General features: G+C 34.9%; 1 protein-coding gene across 11 annotated transcripts in view; it reads left to right on the forward strand.

Annotated features, from left to right (window-relative positions):
* Positions 1 to 21,990, forward strand: part of LOC120892872 (TATA box-binding protein-associated factor RNA polymerase I subunit A-like) — a 42,831-nt gene extending 20,841 nt beyond the window's left edge. For 2 of the 11 annotated variants that reach the window (XM_078043124.1, XM_078043129.1), the window contains 2 exons: positions 16,901 to 19,000; positions 21,580 to 21,990. The gene's annotated coding sequence lies outside the window, so the exon portion shown is untranslated. Of the gene's footprint in view, positions 1 to 6,387; positions 19,001 to 21,579 lie in introns of all 11 variants that reach the window. The other 9 variants (XM_078043132.1, XM_078043133.1, XM_078043128.1 and 6 more) reach the window with 9 other exon arrangements.
* The last annotated feature ends 521 nt before the right edge of the window (positions 21,991 to 22,511 follow it).

Raw genomic sequence — 22,511 nt, forward strand, 5'->3', positions numbered from 1 at the left:
TAATAAGCATTTCTCAAAATGGTCACCAGGTTAAACATCAGTGGAGTGATTGTTTTCTGCCCAGTTACTCATACTTTTAGATATCCAATGCAGTGCCACCCTTCATGTTTCTAAAAATAGAGTTGGGGATATTATTATTTTTTAAAATACAACTACAAAAGCAACATATGTTTTTACTATGTTGACTGTGATTTGTTACAGAAAATAATACATGTTTTCAAAATTTCTTAAATCTATCAAACAGTCTATAAACACTCTTAACAAATGGAAAAATATGACTTACTCTCACACTCTCCACAAGCTTCTCACAGATGTTAGAACTAAGAGACTTTTTCCCTGAAATTCTTTAAAGAAAGTTCGAAAAATTGGGTGAAAATGATTGACAGACTGTTTCCTTCAAAATAATTGACCTCCACATATAACTCAGTGCCATTCACATGGAAAGACCTTAACAAATGCCTATGATGGATGTGTATGTTTTAAGTACATACTCCATTATGATCATCGATCCACATTCTTAGCACCATAATGCTTCAATTAAACAGAAGTGCCAGTGTTTTACAATTCTGGTTTAAATTTCAGTTAGTCATCCAGTCACCTGCTATTTATTTATTCATTCAGCGCCTACAATATGCCTTTGGGAGAATCAGCAGTGAATCCAATTGACAGTTTCCATTCCCCTACTGTCCTTTGCAGATGAATGAGGACAGGGGGCAGGGAGATGAAAATAAATGCACCTGTAAGACCATTTGAGTAGTGTTAAGTACATAAAACAGGAAAATAGGATAGAGTAGGACTTGAAGGAGAGGGAAGAACGATTTTAGACACAAAAGTGCTAACTGTGTAAGACAGCGAATGGGATAGAGTTCGACTTGAAGGAGAGGAAAGAACCTATTTTAACCTTTCCTCAGAGGAAAAGATTTTGACAGATTGACTTCTGAACTAAATGTAGTCAGCCATTCAAATACCTAGAGAAAGAAATTTTCAGGCACACCAAAGAGTTAGGGCAAATAGAAAAAAAGTATTTTGAATCTATCTAATTGCAATGAGAAGACATCTGAGAAAGGATTTTTTTTAATTATATATATTTTAAAAATTATAAAAAATATATAATTTTTAAATTTTATTTGTAATATATATTATACACACACACAGTGGATTGAACCCAGTTCTTCACACGTGCTAGGCAAGCATTCTACCACTGAACCACAATCCCAGCCCCTGAGGAGGATTTTAATTCAAGTTTATTGAAGAATAATTTGCACACATGCAAAAATTATCACACACTGTATGGATGTGATGTGATGAATTTTGTCAAATGTATATAATCTTGTAAACACCACTCCACTGCCACAATTAAGATATGAAATATTTCCATCACTCCAAAAAGTTGCCTCATGCCATTTTTGCAGTCAGTGTCTTCCCCTGCACAAGCCACTAGAAATCACTACAATTTGCCATATAATTGGAATCAAAAAGGCTACCAAATAAATTGCCTCATGTAAGTATACAATGTGTCACCTTTTGGCCTCTTTAACATAATACTTTCATTCATCTTATTGCATAAGATAACAAGCATTGGAATGATATGGAAGAGAGAAAGCCTTTTTGGTGGGGATGTAAATTGGTGTGGCTATTGGGAAATTGTATGGAAGCTCCTCAAAAAGTTAAAAATTGAACCATCACATGATCCAGAAATCCTGCTTCTGGGTATATCCAAAGGAAATGAGGTCAGTGTGTTGAGGAGACAGCTGTGCTTTCTTGCTCACTGCAGTATCATTCAGAATAGCCAAGAAATGGAATCAAACTAAGTAAACATCAGTGGATCAATAAATAAATGGTAAAGTGTTTTAGTCAGCTTTTTCACTGCTGTGACTAAAAGACCTGATAAGAGCAATTTTAGAGGAGAAAAAGTTTATTTGGGGGCTCATTCAGAGGTCTCAGTCCACAGACAGCCAGCTCCATTCCTCCAGGATTGAGGTAAGGCAGAACATTATGGCAGAAGAGTGTGGTGAAGGCAATCATCTCACATGATGATCAGGAAGCACTGATAGACTAAATTCAGCTCACCAAATATAGACCCCAAAGACATGAAACCCAGGAACACATGTCTTCCAGCTACACCTTACCAGCCTACAGTTAACACTCCATTAATCCCTGTTAAGGAGTTAATTCACTGATTGGGTTAAGGCTCTCATAAACCAATCATTTCACCTCTGAATATTCTTGCATTGTCTCACACCTGTGCTTTTGGGGACACCTACTATCTAAACCATACCATGATGTAGATATGAAATTAAATATTATTCATCCTTCAAAGAGAAGGATATCCTGCCATTGATGACAATATAGATGAACCTGGAGAAGTTTATCCTAAGTGAAATAAGCTATGTACAGAAACAAATACTGTGTGCCCTCACTACAATATGCCATCTGGAGAAAAAATCATACAAAAGGAGAACAGAATGGTGGTAACGGGCTGGTGCTGGGGGAAATGGGAGATGTTCAAATACATACGATTTTCATTTGTCAATCATACTTGAGTAAAGCTGGAAAAGAATATAAGTCTGGGCCTCAGGATAAAGTTAAGATCTAGAGAAAAAAATCTGGAGTCTCAACATCAGGATAGTATTTCAAACAATGGGATTAGTCATCATCCAAGGGGAAAATGGAGGACCAAGTATGGAGGCCTTCAGAGTATTACAATGAGGTCAAGAATCCAGAACATTGGGAAGAAATACCCAGTAAATAAGAAAGAAAATAATGTTAAACCAAAAAGGAAGCATTTCAGAAAGGAAAAAGATTGGTCAACTGTGCCAGTTATGGTGTAAAATGGGTTCTTATTAATTATCAAACTGGAAACTGTCAGTTACCTTGATAAGTACTTTTTTTAATATCCCTGTGCCAGAAATTTATTTAAAAATTGGGAAAACTATGGAGACAGTAAAAAAAATAGTCACTGGTTGCTGGGGATTAGAGAGGGAAAATCAACAGGTGAAGCCCAGGATTTAGGGCCCATCACCACTCTATGATAATACAATGTTATTTTAAATTTGTCCAAACCTATAAAATATATAGCACCAAGAGTTATCCCTCATATAAATGGTGGACTTCAGGTTATAATGATGTAGCAATGTAGCTTCATCAGTTTTAATAGCTTCATCAGTTTTGGTGGGGGATATTGTTTAACAGGGAAGACAGAGAATGGCAAAGGATGTTATGAGAAATCTCCATATCTTCCTCTTAGGTTTGTTGTGAATCTAGATCTTCTCTAAATAATATTATGCCTTTAAGTTTTTTTAAAAAAAATAAAGTACTTGAAATGCCACAGCGAATAAAGCAGAAGTGATAATATGTTGGAATTTACAGTCTAATATGAACACCTTCAACTTGGTTATTTAACTGCATACAGAGATTGGGAATTGAACAAGTAGTTAATGGTTCAAAAAGAGTTTAGAAGTTCAGAGAAAATTTGAATTCTTTGGCTTTTCTTCTATTTCCCCCTCAACAAACTTTTAATACAATTACACTAAAGAAAAATAAAACATAATTTTTATGTTAACCATAGTAACATTATATTTAAAGAGATATTTACACTTTAGTAAATTAATAATTTAGAATGTATTTGAAGACACAACCAATTAGCTGCAAGTAATTTGCATTTTTGTTTTTATTTACTAGATTCTTTTTCAGTGTTTCTATAATGTAAATATTATCTTTCAAAGGGAAATGACTTTTTTTGTATTTGCCTGGTAATGAGCTTTCTTTAATTATCAATTGGCAAATTTCATAAATTTCAAAGTAAATATAGCCATTAGTGTTGAAAGACTAGCAAACAAACCCATGTGTATTCACCAGGGTTCTCTAGAGAAACAGAACAGGATATATACAGAGGAATTGATTTTAAGTTAGCGTTCATGAGATTATGCAGACTGGAAAGTTCAAGAGCTGCAGGGTGAGTCAGCAAGCTGGAGACCCAGGAGAGCTGATAGTGGGATTATAGCCTGAACCTGAAAGCCTACGACCAGGAAAGCCAGCGATAGTACAGTTACCAAAAACAGCAGGCTCAAGATCCAAGAAGAATCCATATTTCTGTTTGAGTCTGAAAGTAGAAAAAAAAATAACATCCCAGTTTGAAGTAGTCAGACAGAAAAATAGTGTTTTCCACTAGTTGAAGGCTGAGCCTTTTTGTCCTAATCAGGCCTTCAATTGATTTGATGAAGACCACCCACATTAGGGAGGGCAATAATCTTTACACAGTCTATAAATTTAAATGCTAATCTTAACCAAAAATACTTTCACAGAAACCCCCAAAATAATGTTTGAACAAATCTGGCAATCTCCTAACCCAACAAATTAATGCATTGAATTAACCATCACTCTGTGCACAGCATTGTTTCATTCCTTAGCTTAGTATCAAATTATTTTTCCATTAAAAATGTGTTGCCGGGCTGGGGATGTGGCTCAAGCGGTAGTGCGCTCGCCTGGTGTGCGTGCGACCCGGGTTCAATCCTCAGCACCACATACCAACAAAGATGTTGTGTCCGCCGAGAACTGAAAAATAAATATTAAAAATTCTCTCTCTCTCTCTCCTCTCTCACTCTCTCTTTAAAAAAAAAATGTGTTGCCAATTTTTCTTGTTTCTGTATTTTATTATTGTGATTATTTTTTATTTTATTGCCTTTTTTCTTTTTCTTTTTTTTTTTTTTTTTTTTTGAGCATCTACACGTACTGAACACAGACCAAGAGTCATCTAGCATCAACCATGAACTCCACAAAGCATTGTAGACATGATTTACTTCATCCACACCACAGGGAAAAAAATCTCATTATTCCTTCCACCAAATGCACACAAATTTTTATTCTTGGGCTTAGTCTACCAGGGGCAAAAAAAAAGAAAGAAAAAACTGAGATGTGTAGAGTGTATTATAAATTTAAAAGAAAAGCTTTAAAAATATAAATCCATCATTATCATTAATAAATGTTTGGCACATTGGAAACTACATTAACCATCTGTGGTTTAATTGTTAATTGTTCAGTAAGCAAACTTTCACTCTAAGTGGTATCTTTAAGCAACTTAGGGGGCTCCTCTAATTACCTGGTTGATTAAAACTGGAAGGCAAAGGCTAGTTGCAAATATGTATAGATTTATGTTAACAAAATAAGTCTCCTAGTTCTTTACAGCAGCATAAAAGAGAAAGTATAAGCCAAAATAAAAATTGAAAAGGACAGGCTCTTTACAAAACAGTAACTCAAAATGGATCATATAGACCTAGGTACAAAACACAAAACTCCTAGAAGATGACATAGACAAAACCCTAGACAAATTTGGGTGCTGTGATGATTTCTTAGATACAAAGAAATCATCAATAAGCTGACGTAGTTAAAATTATAATTTTAAAAAGTTAAAAGTTGCTCTGTAAAACATACTGTCAAGAGGAAAAGGCTAGCCACAGACTGGGAAAACACATTTACAAAACACATATCTGGCAAAGGACTGTATCCAACATATATGTGAAACCCACCCTCTAACCTATTCAAGACTAATAGCAGATGAACTACTTTCATTCACATGGATTACTGAGAAGCTCAATTTGGTGATTCTGATAGCACTTACCTTATAATAGCCAGTTCTGACCAATCGTATAATGTCCTCTGCTAGGGGGTTAGCAAAACAGTATCGTTTTTTTTTTTTTTTTTCCAAGTGATACATACTTATCTGCTGCAGAAGGAACGTGTTTTTTCAAGGATCCTAGGGATCTATTCTAAACTCTCCTATCTGGGGCTTGGCCCAGGCTTCAGTGCAGCCTCCTTCAGTGCAGCCCCACCCACAGACATCTCTAAAACTGAAGTCTGCCTGATCATTTGGTCAAACAGCAGGTTCACCTGTGCTACAGCCTCAATGTGCAATGGAATACTTTCTTGCTCTTAGCCCCACACAAATTTAGCTATCTTTCACATCACCTGCAATATGGTTGCAGCAGTATCTAAAGTGCAGAATGTGCTAACTCCAAAACCTGAAGAGGCTTACTAAGTATTATCCTATTTTCTTATTCATATAGTGGGCCCTGAATGTATTATGTTATGCCTTCCACTCTCTGCAACACAAGTATCTTACTAAAATTTCCAGAGTACTTGCTATCTATAGCTCTTTGATGGTTAATGTTAATGTGTCAACTTGATCAGGCCACAGGGTGCACAGATATTTGATTTAAAATTATCCTGGGTGTGCCTGTGAGGGTGCTTCCTGATGAGATCCAACTTTTAAATCAGTAAACTGATTTTCCTCCCCAAAGTGAGTGGTCCTCATTCATTTCACTAAAGGAGTGAATTCAATAGAAAGACTGAGTAATGGAGCCTTCACTCTCTGTATCTGGTGTCTTCTAGCTAAAAGACCAGTCATCTTATGCCTTTGAACATGGACTCAGACTGGAACTACACAACAGGCCTCCTGAATCTCCAGCTTGGTGCAAACTGTGAGACTTAGCCCCCATAATCACCTCAGCCAATTCCAATCAATCAATCAATCAATATTATTAATTCTGTTTCTCTTGAGAAGTCTTCCTAATTCAAGGGTATACTCTTACCCTGGAAATATCTTGCACTCCTGGAAGCACACACCCCTGGAAGATATTTAAATAGCAAATAAAACAAATAAAACAAAGTCAAAGAATTGTGGAAGAAAAAAAATGTGGTTTTTTTTCTGTTTTTTAAACAAGAATCCTAGATGTTTTGTTTACCAACACTGCTCGGTAGTTCAGTTCTATAGCAGCAACTCCTGCTGTTAGCTCAGCCTGCAGAAAGAAGTGTCTACTAAGCTTCTTAATAATGCCAAGGTCCCCCTCACAGTGCATCTCTTATCACCTCAACAGAATATCCCCTGGGCCTCCCAAAGAATACAGTCATCCTGTGAGTTCACTGTTCTTCCATTTTAAAGAGACCTTAGCATGACTACTTCTCTGTGTCTGCTTGAACCCTTCTTCTACAGTGTGTTTTGACATTTCTACTTCATTTCATGAGGACCATCACTTCTTCCAAGCTTCTAGATATCTACCCCAGCAACATAAAATAAATCATACCCTGGGGCTGGTCATAGTGTCACATACCAATGATCCCAGTTACTCAGGATGCTAAGGCAAGTTTGAGGCCAGCCTCCTCAACTAACTGAGACACTATCTCAATAATTAAAAAAAAAAAAAAGATAAAAAGGATGTAGCTCAGTAGTAAAGTGTCCCTGAGCGTTGAAGAAAGAGAGAGTGCACCCTTTCCAGGGATTAAATGCTGTATTATGAGAGAATGCCCCCATAATGACAGTTCTTTATTATCCAGCTTTATATTCTGACCCATTAACCCAGAACTCTCAGGAGCCATTCTTGAACATACCCTCCACTGATACAGATGATCGAGGTCCTTTAACAGTCCCAATAATTTCCCAGTTGGGTCTTGCTGAGATAGATCCCTGGTAATTGCTCCAGCAACCAGGAGAAAAGTCGGGAAAAGTCCTGAGAAAAACAGCATAGTTTTATAAAACATTTATTTTATTTGAGGCTTCTCCATATCTTTGAGTAAAGGGATTGAGGGATCCTATCTTCCAATAAAGGGGAAGACCCAGAAGTTTCAAGAAAATCTGTCAGTTCAAAGTTCTCATCATAAACCCTGGGGTATAGTCTTCCTCTCAGGCCCTGACTTTGATTCAGTTTTTAAAAAGCTATACCCTATAGAATGCATTCAAACACTATCAGAACTAATTATCATACTTACTATCAGAAGATCAGCCAGCCAGCAGCTCAGTCTACATAGCTCCATGTGCAAAATTAACTTCTTCATTTGTTACACAGACCTTGAGGTCTCCTGTTTCAGAGCTGGGTGGCTAACACCCCTACCCTTACAATTACCCAAGCTCAAGTCTCACATTTTTCTTCTGACTCCTCTTTCTCAATCACTAAACTCTCAGTGTTGCACTTCCATTTGTAATTCCTCACAGCCTCTTTGGCAATTTCTCATTGTCATTGTCACTTCTTTCACTCCAAGTTATGTTCTCTGTTATTGATTATAATCTCCTTAACTGGTCTTGCTACCCTCTATGCAAGTGTCATATCCATCTCGCATGTGACTGTTAGATTAGTCTTTCTACAAACCACGTATGTCATAAAATGAGACCTTTCAAAACCCGCCAAGTATAAAAAGTCAAGACTCACCCTTTAGAAAGTGACTTGATTTCCTTTATGACCTGATTCTAGCCTAGTTTTGTGTTAAAAATTTTCTTATTTACAATGTCTTCTCTTCGTATATCTCTCTTTCTAAATTGTGTGATCTTACTTTCTTTGCTCTCAGAAAATCAAGCCTTATCCTTGTGGAATGGATTTTTCTTGTTGAGATGAAAATTTTCTCCTCTTTAGTGGAATTTTTGTTAGTATCCTTTTATTTTGAGAATAATACTAGTGTTAATCAATGCAACTCTCTGACCTCCAAGCATATATTTGGAGTCATAGCCATTTTAAAATTAAATATATATATATATATGTAATATTTCTATTTTTTTCTTGTGCATAATGGCTTTATTTTGAGTGAATAAAAAACACAATCAAAGTATAGATAGCTCAAAAAGATTGCTAGTGCTTTAGGCTGTGAAACATAAAGTGCTTTGATGAGAACTTCTAATTTATATATTGAAATGTCAATTCTTTCAATGCATTAAAAGAAACAGAAGACAGCAGTTTAAAATTTTATACTGTTCTTAGATATATTGGATACACTGAAACAAAAAAAAAATGTTAGTGCTCACAAATTTATAGTGAGGATACAAAGCATTTAAATTCACCAAGGTATGGTATTGCCTTTTTCTTAAAACTAAACCCATATAAAATATTCATGATCTTTTCTCTCAGTGCTTAATGCCTTGACTGGAATCATAGACTTCCACCCAATAGAAAACTTTCAAAAGTTTGTCTTATTATTTTCTCATTCTCAAATTCTTCTCTTCATCCTATTTGCTGTCAAAATTTAAGTTTATAACTCCAGCTAAAAGTCCCTAGAATAGAACATTTTAATGTGGCCTGCTTAACTACTTACTTCCAATATTCTCCCACCCAAACTCACACTACTTTGTCTTTAATCTACTTAACAAAACAATTAGGGTGGTCTGTTGTTCAAACCTTAAATGTCTCTCTCACAAAGGCTCATGTTTTAAAGATTCTGTTGAGAATTGGTGGAACCCTTAAGAGGTAAGTCCTAGTAAGAGTTCTTCATGTCTTGGTGCATGGCCCTTAAACAGAAAATGGATGCCCAGCCCCCTCCTCTTTGTGTTTGACTCCCTGATCATGAGATGAGTGGTTTGGGCCTGGCACTCACTTCTGTCATGATATGGAGTCTCACCACAGGCCCAAAGGCAGTGAACATCAGTAGTTTTGTTCTTGAATCTCCCAAAGTGTGAGCCAAAGCAATCCCCCACTCCTATCTTTGGTACTAAGAACTGAACCCAGGGGTGCTTAATGATAAGCCATATACTCAGCCATATATATATTCACAATACCTTTGTTTTTGTTTTTGTTTGTTTTGTTTTGTTTTGTTTTAATGTGGTGCTGAGGTTTAAACCCAGGACCTCATATTTGCTAGGATGATGCTCCACCACTGAAACACAGCTTCAGTCCTTATATTTTTTTAGTTGTCAATGGACCTTTATTTTTTTATATGTGGTGCTGAGAATAGAACCCAATGCCTCACATATGGTAGGCAAGTACTATCTACAATTGAGCTAAAACCCTTTTTAAAAAAAATATTTAGAGAGAGCCTCGCTAAGTTGCTTAGGGCCTCAGTAATTTGCTGAAACTGGCTTTAAACTCATGATCTTCCATCTTCAGACTCCTCAGCCACTGGGATTTCAGGCATGCACACCATGCACGGGTAATCTTTTCTCTTTATAAGTTGATTATGTTAGGTATTTGTTATAGATGTGAAAAACTGACTAACATGGCGTGATAAGAATATCACATTCATTTAAGAAACCTTCACAGGACATTTTCAGAGTATGATACAGAAGATAGTGGCAAAGAAATAAGTAAGAGATTTATATAAAGTAGATAGAAGTCTGGGAATTATAAATAAAGTGAAAAATATAGTTCTGAAGTATAATAGTAATAGTTCTTTGAAATTTCAGAATTCTAAAGAATGAGAAAAGGCAAAAAGTTTTCTTTTAAAAATGGTGCAGACTTTGTTTTTGAAAGGTGTGTGAATAAAAAGAGTGTATTTGTCTCTTTTGTATGTTATAACAAACTACCTGACACTAGGCATTTAATGTGGAAAAGAGATTACTTAGACCATAGTTCTGGAGATGAAAGAGCATGGCACAAGCATGGGTTTGGTTCTAGTAAGGACCTCAAAGTGGGAGCACCATGAATGGGAGCACCTTAAGAAGAGGAAGGAGGAACATGCCTCAGAGGGACTTCCTGTGGTGGGACAGAAAGAAGAAGCAGGGAAGGGACCAGTCATGCTCTTTTATAGCAGCTTGCCCTCCAGGGAAGTAATTCAGATCCCCAAGATATCATTAGCTCCTTCAGAAAAGTAGAGTACCCAGGATGCATTTCCCTTTCATGTGCCTACCTCTTAAAGACACATTTCAATAGTATTGAGGACCAAACTTTCAGCACATGAAACTTGGGGTAGAATTCAAACTAGATCTAAACTGTTACAGCAATTAAGTTCATAATCTGAGGCCTAATGTGTTAAGCTTTCCAATGAATATGGGTTGGGGAGCCACTGCAGTGCTTCAATCATTATGTGGGCTCCAAGAATCTAGATCACAATCACACAGTATCTTTGGCAGTGAGATAGTGGTTGCAGAGACCAAGATAATTAATAAATCTGAGATGTATAGAAGGCTGAAAGAACACACTTGGTGATGGGTTGGAACTGAACTAGAAAGTTTGTTTGTTGTGACTGTTTATTTCTACATAGACACAGTAAATTGGTGGGCATACTTACATATTCAGGGAAATAATAGAGACAGCTACAGGAAAGTGACTTAATTCCATATGGTTTTGGAATTGAGAACTGTAGGTGTGAATCATGTTTCAATTGTTTTCTACATATGTGACTTAAACTATTTATTTATATTAGTAATTTCATAGTTGGGCTTACTGTAAAAAGGAGAAATAATCATGCTTAAACTTATTGAATTATTATATGGATTAAAATATTTGAATTGATGCCAAATTTGTAACCTCAAAGAAGAAAGCAATAAATAAAGGAAAGCTATTGTTATTATTGAACTAATATTATTATTTCTGTTACACTCACTGTACACATGTGTCTACTTCCGGCACTCTAATTTCAATAAGATCATGGGGTTTGCTTCTTTTCATTTTCTTTACATTGCCTAGTACTTAACATTCATTAACAGTTATTTATTTCAAATGAATAACATTTTTATTAATTCACTTCATAATTGAATTATATCCAGCCTTTTAAGTCAAGGACCAGTAACTCTTAATAGTGATATAAGTACTTTAATATTTTTATTGGTGCATTATGATTATACATGAGAACAGAATTCTCTGTTACATATTTGTACGTGTACACAACATAACAATACAATTTGGTCAATTTCATACTTTCTTAGGTAATAGAATAGTTGTTGGCTTCTGAAATCTATGGCTGAAAACTTATTTGCTTATTTTTATATCCCTCATTGACTTTTTAATTTTTTTAATTAGTTACATATGACAGCAAAAAAAAATGAGAAATTATACCTCATTGACTTTTTATGTGTCTATCTGAGTCACCTCAAATAATCTACATAGAGACTGAAACAGTGTTTTAAACGTTTTTCATATTGTCTAAAGTGACAGGAATTAATTCAGTGTATATAAGAAATTAAAAATATATGTCATGTAATTACAGCACATTAATGCTGTTGTTGAATTTGGAGTGGACTTTCAACTTTCATGTGTTCAGCAGATGAAGCAGTGGCCCAGAAAGGCTACCTGTCTTGAATGAGTTGTAATGTGAAGCAAGGCAGAGTCAGGCCTAGAATGAAACCTTATCACCTCTGTTTCTCATTTCATCATAACATATTGTTATTTCACATATATTTGTGAAATCAGAGAGTAAGCAATTTGTTTAGAGAATAGTAGTGATGGGAAAGAATTCTATAGGCATAAAAGCAATGAATGTTGCATTTACTCTAGAACAGCCAAGTGAGGATGACATTAATCAATGTGTTTGTTACCAACTTCTGCTATAAATGATTACCACAAATGTGATGTCTTAAAAACACATACTTGTTGTCTCAGTTCTGAAAAAACATAAGTCGTCTTGTCTTGACTGGATCTCTGCTTAAGGCATTACTGGGCCAAACTCTCTGTATTGGACAGGGCTGTATTTTCATCTTGTCCTTGAATTCCATTCTAGGATCACTGATATTGGCTGAATTCTCTTGGGTTTAATTATACAAATAATGTTCCCATTCTCTCAACACATTGCCCCTTTCCTCTTCAAGCCCATGATGACACTTAAAATTTCAATGCTATGAATTTCTATGCCTAATCTCTATAACTACCTTTACTGCCACATAGGGGTTGAAATATCTGTTTTAGAATGTGATGAGTTTGACTCCACCCATGTAAAATGCATAGCAATCCAAAGTTATATGATTTACCTAATTTCTCTCTTTGGGAGAAAGAGATATGCAATTTATTAATATCCTAGGTTTTATCTTGTGTGTATCAACAGACAAAAAGGAATCATTTGATATTATGTGCTTTCAAATAAAAGGATTATGTATATGCTAATTCCATACATAAACCATAGTACTACTCTTTCCCAAAAGAGAACAACTTAAAAAGAAAAAAAAACCTTTTATTAATAAAGAACCTTATTATTAAAAACAAAAATTTAGATGTGCAGTTTTTCTGAAAGCAGTGGTTACATAGTATCTTCTGATCCTTTATGCATTAAGCAAAGTATTAAAGCATTGAAGAGATTGCTTTTATAATCATTTTCTAATTTAATCTCTTGTGGCTATTTTCTGTAGTTAGCTAAAATTTTTTTTCTAAAATTTATTTTATAGTGGAATGCACTTTGACACATTGTACACAAATGGAGCAAAACTTCTCATTCCTCTGGCTGTAAATCATACAGAGTCACTCCATTAGGATAATCATACATGTATATAGGGTTATAATGTCTGTCTCACTCTACCAGTTAGCTACACTTTATGTGTCTTAAAAAATTGCACAATGCTCTGAAAGCATAACAAGAGGTGAGAGGCTATATGCCCAGAGTTAAGAATGAAGACATAATTTCTTTTTGGGGGGAGGGGGAGGGGCACTGATGGTTGAACTCGGGGGCACTCCCCAGCCCTATTTTATATTTTATTCAGAGACCAGGACTCATTGAGTTGCCTAATGCCTAAACATTGCTGAGGCTGGCATCGAACTTATCCTCCTGCCTCAGCCTCCAGAGCTGCTGGTATTTCAGGTGTGCACAACCATGCCCAGCTCTGAAGACATAATTTCATATCATTAGAAAATGATATGTTTATATCATGTAGAAATAGTCTGCAGAGTAACGCTTCAGCTACACACAGTATGAATCATACTCTAACCAGAAAAAAAGACCATTAATTGAATTTGAAACAATTCATCACAGATGATGAAACATGTAGGTTCTTCTTTCCTGCTGTAACAATGGTTCTAACATCTTAAATTGGCTTAAGCTAGGGAGGGAATTCAATTGACAAGTATTAGGAAGTCATCCCATAGCACTCTCATCAAAATTGCAAGGTGTAATCCATGGATGGATATGAAGGCAGACTGTTTAATGACTCAATGATGATCTAGATCTTTGGGCACATTGTTTAACTCTATGATTTATTTTTTTGTTTTTGTGCCACTACAACCTCCACACACACCCAGTCTGTATGTGTATGTCTGTCTGTGTGTTTCTGTGTGTCTCTATTTCTCTCTTCTTAACTATAATAAATGGAAAACCAATTGATCAAGATTAAGTAAAATATTTTACTAGCATGAATGAGACTCTAGGCTCAATTCAAGACATCATGGAAGAATGGAGAAGAAAAGGAAAGAGACAGATTCAGACCTTCTAAGTTTATTATTTTTGCACAATTGTTTGTTCTCTCTGTGTGTGTTGGGATAATATATGTTCATCCCTGATACTTCAAGTGTCTCAACTATTTCTTTACATTTTAACATATATGGTTATAAATTGTTAGCAAAAAAACAAAACAAAATATTGCCTTCTCCTAAGAATTGTTATCCAAGTTAAACAAGGCTAAAATATATAAGAAACTACACATAATAAAGTGAAAACATCAAAAATCCAGAAATATCATACAATATTAAAATATTAGCAGTAATTTACTCAGTATGGTAAGCTTATAAAAATGATTTATAAATTTTACTTTGTGCTATGTTTGTAAATAAATTTTGCAAAATGAACATTCACCAATTAATAGAAAATAATTTTATTAGAAATCAGCATCCATTTGTTTGTATGTGTGTTCTTTCTTTTATTGAAGTACTCATAAAATGCAATGTTTGGGGTCTGGTGATATAGCTCAGTTGGTACTGTACTTGCTTTCACATGCACAAGGCCCTGGGTTTATTTCTCATCACCACAAAAAAGAAAATGTATAATACTACATGTAGTAAATATTAAAAAAGAAAGATTACTGAAAACTAGTGCTGAAAATATAACAAACAGCAATGCAATAAGTTTGCTAATATTTGTTCTTTTAGATGGAGAACTTCTCCCCTAAGGAAAAAAAAGCCACTACAAAAGCAGACAGTAGTGGAAGATTTTTAAAATAGGCATCCCTACACAGTCTCAGGGAATACTATAATAAAGTAAATAGAAAAAACACAGAGAATGAGGGACTAATTCTCTTTTCATCAGCTTTTTTTGCTGCTGTGACTAAAAGTCTTGATGAAGATAACTGTAGAGGAGGAAGTTTATTTGAAGTCTCATGGTTGCACAGGCATCAGTCCTTAGAAAGCTGGCTCCATTCCTCAGGGATTGAGGTGATGCTGAACATCATGGCAAAAGAGTGTGCTGGAGGCAAGTGGCTTATGTGGTTATCAGGTAGCAGAGGGAGATTCCACTCCCCGGATACAAAATATATGTCCCCAAATCAGGCTCCCAATCACTCACCTTTTCAAGCCACACCCTACCTGACTGCCTTTAGTTACCACTCAGTTAATCCACCAGGGGATTAATTCGATGATTGGGTTATGATTCTCATAACCCGATTATTTCTCTTATAAAACCTCTTGCATTGTCTCCCACATGAGTCTTTAGAGGACAACTCATATCCAAACTGTAACAGTTCTGTTGCAATGTTGCCTTTGGTTATAGTTTAAAATTATATCAGAATAATACTGACTGTGTTCTATTGACAGCCTGTCCTGTATCATGGGCAGAGCTTATGTATTTGCATATATATTCTCACACACCATGAGGTAAGAAGTTTTATTTTAAGGCAGCAGAACATACAGGGGGTGGCATAGATATTTCTGGTGTCTTTTAAGCAAGTTTACTGTGATGTTCAGAAACAGAAAGAAAAGCAAAAAAAAAAAAAAAGAAAAGAAAAAGCTATCATTTTGGCCAGGAAAGTGCAAGTGAAACTGGGGCTGAGAAAGCTGTAGTCCTTAAAGTCATTACAGTCACTAAAGAGATGTTAAGTAGTTTGCACAGAGACACAAGGAATGGTGCCTGGAGGGCATCTCAAGAATTTGCAAGACCATACCCATATCAGTTTCAAGGACATAAAAGTAAAACTTCTTTGAGGAGGGAGCTGAGCGCATTTTGTTTGCACAAGGTTGCCTAAGAAGTTTTTCCAGCATGCTTAATTTCCTAGCAATTCAAAAACTACTGCAGCTATGGTACCAGCAGGTATATGCTAATTGAGATGGCAACAAGCTGTAGTGTTAATTCTATGGTGAATGTTCTGCAGGATATAGGATGCTGAAATTAGAGGGTCATGGAAGCTTCCAACAAGATTTCAAAAGAAAGCCTAGAGTCAGGGTACAGACAAAGTCTAGCAAGATCAGAGCTCCTTCGGTCATCCCCTAAGAGGGTGATGTATAAAGATATGAGATAGAAATCAAAGCTGCAATGGAGATGAGAGAGAGACAGATAGATAACACTAATAACAAGGAATGTCTGCTAAGGAAAGCTGCAGGAATGGAGCAGAAGAAGAGAGAAGCCATCTAGCCTGTAACTAGCAAGGCCATAGGAGAAAGCTACAAGAGCCCTTTAAAGAGAACATCACAAAGCCCTGTGCTCCAGATCTTGAACATGGAGCTATAGGACTTGTTTGCCCAGTTGAATTTCAGTCTTGCTTTGTTCCCATCCCATTTTTATAAGCCCCCATTTCTCCGTTCTGGAATGGAAATCTTTGTATATTGGATATGTACAACTTGCTTTTGAGATTTTACAAGGGCTCATGCTGAGAGTTTGCCTTTGAGTTTCTGAGAAGACTATGAACTTGGACTCTTGGACAAAGCTGGAATAGTTGACTATGGGAACTCTTGGAAATGGACTAAATATATTTTTCATTGTGAGATGAGAATGAACTTTTGGGGATTAGGAGTGGAATATTCTGCTTTTTATATAGAGTGTCCTTCAAAACCTCATGGGTAAAACAATGCAAGAAATTTTGGAGGTAAAATGATAAAGTTAGAAGACTTTTAACCTAATCAGTGGATTGATAAACTGATATATTAACTGGAAGGTAACTATATGAAGGTAAATTGTAGCTGGAGGAAGTAGGTCACTGGGGGTGTATCGTTGGTGGTTTATATTTTGTACCTGGTCATCTGAGCACTCTCTCAGTCTAGCTCTCACTCTTATCTTTTTTATCTCTCTGCCTTTTGATTACCAGATCCTGAGCTGCTTTCCTCCACTATGCTCCTCCACCATGATGTTCTGCATTATCTCGGGCCCAGAGTTATGGAGTCAGCTGATCATGTACTGAACCTCTCAAACGGATACACTTTTCCTCCTATACATTTTTTTGTAAGGTATTTTGGTCACAGCAATGAAAATCTGACTAACATAGCGGCTGGCCAATCACCAACAGAGCTTAAAAGAAATTAGGTAACCAGTCATTGATCAGATTGTGCCTCTGTTTATGTACATAACAATTTGTATATTGAACAGTAATAGTATAGTTTGTGCATTATGCAGTTATAGTTAATATAGTGTGGAAACTGAAATTTGATCCATGTTATTGGAAAATTTCTTTTGAATTGTGGTGGTTGATATTTATAAATGTTGGAACTGTGCAAATCAAGACTGTCTGTAACAAAAGCTCATTTATTGTTCTGAAACCTAGAAAAGCTCCTGTTAAATTTTGTATTATATTCAACATGTTTTGATGCCTTAGAACGTTTATTTAGACGTAATTTTCCTGTTTATATATGTAATTTTCCTGTTTATATGTAATTTTCCTGTTTATATAAATTTATACTTTTTTTTCTTTTCAAAAATATTAAGGTATAATAGATTCTAATTTTTAATGATACTGATTTTGAAAATCAGATATAAAAGATAATTATTTTACATTGAATTCACTAATGCAAAGCTTTTAATGCAGAGATTTTTTCAGTAATGAGAAGTCTCAGATGGAAAGGAAAGGAAGATAGAACACGAAAGAAGGGGAAAAACCTCTAAAAGAGAAATGGGGCTCTAAATCACAAAGTATCTGGCTTTATCTCTCTCTTCTAGTTTCTATAGAAGACAGTGATGAAGAAAAGGGTATCTTCATATGTGAATTTTTATCAAGTATTGGTCCTACTAACAAATTTGAAGCATATAATGCTTCTTCGGTAAGGAGTGGCTTGATTTAAACCTTATACCCTTATGAAGAAAACTCAGAAGTAGGGAAAAGAGGTAACCACCCACAACCTTTAAAAAAAAACACAGTATTTCTCTACTTTATTGTTTTCTCAACCCAGTTGGCTTAATTCCCAATATAAAGTATTTGGTATAGTTTTTAGATGATTTGCAACAATTTCCAACACATTATTGAAGTAATATTTCCAGTTCTCCAGAATCTAAAGAGCAATACCATATTCAATTCATTCATATCCTTTGGGACTTTATAATACTTAAATTATTTTATCACATAGATACATTGTGACCAATTTACCTACTCAGGAATTGCTCTATATGGCATTTTTCACATGCTTATTTTTTTCCTTTTTTTTCCCATTTCCCAAGGTCTTTAATATCTTTTCTTTTTCAAACTAGAGAAGTAGCTATAACTCATGGTATTGTTCATATCAAAACATCATATTTTATTACATGCATAGAGATAATAAAATAAATATTATTTATAATATATTTACCTGCAATATAATCTTAATCTCTCTATAATGATAAATTAGAATCAATACTTTCCAAATTAATCTGTATTTATTCCTAAGTCAGTTTTTCCCAAGTTATATCTAAAATTTCAGAGCCTGTTTTATATTAAAATTAGGTTATGATTTGAAGTTTCTTATTACACTGAAGTTCACCTTCCATTTTCCATACCACTGTCAATACCAAGAATTCCCTGGAGTTTATCATTATCAGCTTGTTATTTCACTAGCTGGAAGAATATATTGCTGCTTTAAACATTCCTTTTTACTATTTACTCCCAAGCCTTTAAATTAAAAATTTAATAATAATGCAGTGATTCAACCATCAAATTATTTAGACTAAAAGAATCCAAGGAATACTCTGATAAGAATACAAGTCTGGGGATGCAAATTATTTTTATAGATAAAAGTGGTTACTTTTTATCAGTAAGTAGCTAAAGTCAAATAGAAGTACTGTGATCTAGCATTGTAACAAGTGTTTGTATTTGACCTTGTATCCTAGCTTACATGTACAGTTATGAGTACAAAGATATCACTACTAGATAATTGTCAAGGAAACAGGAATGTGGCTATCTGACCAGTCAAACTTCTTTTAGAGTCATGAAGTATATTCAGTGGTAAGAATTTTTTTGTTCTTATAAAAAATTAAATTTATCTTTAAATGATAACTGATACATTAAGCCATAACTTATTCACATTTTGGGATACTGTGTGATGTTTTGATACATGTGTATGTTGCATAACATTTAAATTAGGTTAAAAAAACTATCTTTTCACACATTTATTGTTTATTATAGTGAAACATTCAAACTGCTTTCTTCTAACTTTTTCTAATATGCAGTATGTTATTATTATCTATTGTTATACTATTGCGCAATAGCACATAAGAAGATTTTACCTCTATCTGTATCTAAATATCCATTGATCAGCCTCTCCACTTCTTCTCTTCCCTCAAAAAAACTCTCAAAGGCAAAAAATTCTCAATAGCAAAAGTCAAATTACCCAAGTAAAAACAAGCAGTAGAGCTAAATGGCATTTCTTTAAAAAAAAAAAAAGACATGCAAATAGCCAATAAGTAAGAATGTCTTCCATTAAAAAGACTAAAGATAACAAGTGCTATTGAGGATGTGGAAAAAAGAGAACCTTGCACACTTTGGTGGGAATATAAATTAGTAGACATTACCATCATTTTCCATTTCCATAAAAATGGAAAACAAAAAATTGAAAATTAAGCTATCAGGAAACTCACTCTTTGGTATATATCTAATGTAAATAAAATCAGTATGTTGAAGACACATGCACTGCTGTGTCCATTGCAACACTATTCAAACCAGCCAAGAAATGGAAACACACTAAATGTTCATCAACTGATGAATAAAGAGTACATAGTATATATTTGTACACAATTGAATGGTATTTATTCATAAAAAGGAATCAAACTCTGTCATTGGTGACATTGTGAATGGAATCAGAAATTGTTATGTTAAATGAAATAAGCCAAGCATAGAAAAATAATGTATTGCTTGATGTCTCTCCTTCATGGAATTTATGAAAGTTGATCTCATAGAACTTGAAAGTGGGGGGAAAGTAGCACATTGAATTGTAAATCTTAATTATGGCTTTAATCCCAAGTTGTCTAAAGAACACATTCTCATTCACCTCATTAGTATACAACTATTTCAGGGTTTAGCAACAGAGAAGTAAATGAGCATAGGATCTGATGGTAATTTGTTCAGGAAAATATGGAGTAGTTTGAAGGTGGGGCTGGATCTCTCCAAGGGCAGAATCTAACATATTTGTGTTGGAGTACAGAATAGTGATTTTCTTAGTATGTTTTCTTTTTAGCCAAGGATACAATTGCTTTAGTAATTCTTTCAACTTGAGTTAATTATTATGATGATGATGACTATTTTGTTCTCAGAAGTGCCTCTTACCAAATGCATTACTTATCCCTCTGTTCATTTGACAGGGTAAATATTATGTTTCACAAATTATATTGTGAAAATCCTACTTTCAAAGAATAAACTAAAAATTAGCATTTTGTTTCACTACTCCACTTTAAGCTGACTTTCACATTATATGCATTGATGTTATGGTTTGGATTTGATGTCCCTCAGAAGCTCATGTGTGAGACAATGCAAGAAAGTTTAGAGATGAAATGATTGGGTTATAAAAGGTCTAACCTAATCAGTAGATTAACCTCCTGATAAGCATTAAATTGGTTGTAACTGTATGCCTGTAAGGTGTGGCTGGAGAAGGAAAGTCTTTGGGAGCTGTGCTTCTGGAGTATATATTTTGTCTGTGGCAAGTGGAGTCTCCGCTTTTTGGTGGTCAGGTCCTAACCTGCTTTCCTTTGCTACATACTGGCTCACCTTAAGTCCGGAGGAAAGAGCTGGTTATCTATGGACTGAAGCCTCTGAAACAGAGAGCCCTCCTCCTCAAAAAATCTTTTCCTCCTTTAATTGTTTTTGTCAGGTCTTTTGGCCACAGCAGTAAAAACACTGACTAAAAACTATTGGTTAACTAAAATAACTTTGATGAAATATTCCAGATATTCTTCTCTGTTTCTGTTCACCTGGAATCACATTGAAAAACAAAACTGAGATCTTTTAGCAGCTCTGGTTTTTTATTTATTGTTAGAATTTAGCCATAAATAAAATTATCTTTAGTTGTACTTTAGGAAGTTACTACCATAAGCTAGGTGACTGTTCCTTTGATTTGGATAACTCAACAGCTTTCAAATCTGCAGTAGCTGCAACGTTGGAGAAGTTATCTAATTACTTTTCTTATGAAATGAATCCTACATATTGATTTACCTTGAATCTTTTGAAGTGCAAGGTGGTATATAAAATAAATATTGATTTTATATGAACCTAGTAAAGAGAAAATCTGGCTATAGATCCACAGTACATAAAACAGATCTGAAAGATGCCTAGAAAGGATATAGTTTAGACAACAGTAAATATCAAAAGTCCCACTGTTTGACAGAACCTAAGGTAATTTTTCGGTAGCTTCCTTCACTTTATCTACCTGTAGGATGCAGATGTATGTATCCCCTTCTAAAAATCTAAGAGTTATAATATAATATTTGAAAAATCACTGTGAGCTCCTTGAGAAAAAGTGACAACTACATTTAAACAAAAATGACTAAGTGAATAAAACCATTTTTGACTCTTTCCTTTTTCCTCTAAACTAGGAAAATGTGATCAAGCTCCTACCTTGTGATCAATGGAGAGAAAGGATCCTTCACTGTGACATAAAAGGACTGGAAGTAATGGTGGCTTTTCCATTAACAAATTCTATGATCTTGTTTAATTGTCTTTCTCTGATGATTAATTTCTGCAGGGGTAAAAATGAGAATAAAAATTCCTATTACTGTTTAAGACTATAAAAATTAAATGAAATAATGATAATATATGTAACAGCTCTTTTGAGAAATGGTGCCAATTTGGGATAATAAAATAACGAGTGTCGGGGCTGGGGATGTGGCTCAAGTGGTAGCGCGCTCGCCTGGCATGCGTGCGGCCCGGTTTTGATCCTCAGCACCACATACAAACAAAGATGTTGTGTCTGCCGAGAACTGAAAAATAAATATTTTAAAAAATTCCCTCTCTCTCTCTCTCTCTCTCTCTCCCTCTCCTCTTTAAAAAAATATAAAATAAAATAAAATAATGAGTGTCATAAAAAAACTATCTAATGAAACAATATCTAGGAGAGTTTTTTTTGAAGACTTCAAATGCTTTAGCTAGTAATTCTGAATTTATAGAATAAGAAAACCTTGACACTGTAATTGCTTAAGAAATATATAAAACAATGATAGTTCTGATCATCATTTAAAATGATTATTTTAAACAATTATTTTCCAAAACCTAAAAGTTGGGTAGGACATTTTGTAAAGGAATACCTATAGAGGAATACCTGTGAGGAGGTGCATAAAGAACAGGCACATACACAAAAGTACAAGCAGTCAGACAGGATGGAGTTGAGAGAGAGAGAGTGAAGGGAGTGGTGAAGAAGAAGTGCAGAAGTGAAGTGTGCACTCCTCCATGCCTGGGAGTTTACTGACTCAAAGAACACATACCTCCTGTTACCATGACTATATTCTAATTAGTACCACTTTACCCTAAG

Source organism: Ictidomys tridecemlineatus, chromosome 3 (genome assembly GCF_052094955.1).
Source record: "Ictidomys tridecemlineatus isolate mIctTri1 chromosome 3, mIctTri1.hap1, whole genome shotgun sequence".
NCBI classification, from domain to species: domain Eukaryota; kingdom Metazoa; phylum Chordata; class Mammalia; order Rodentia; family Sciuridae; genus Ictidomys; species Ictidomys tridecemlineatus.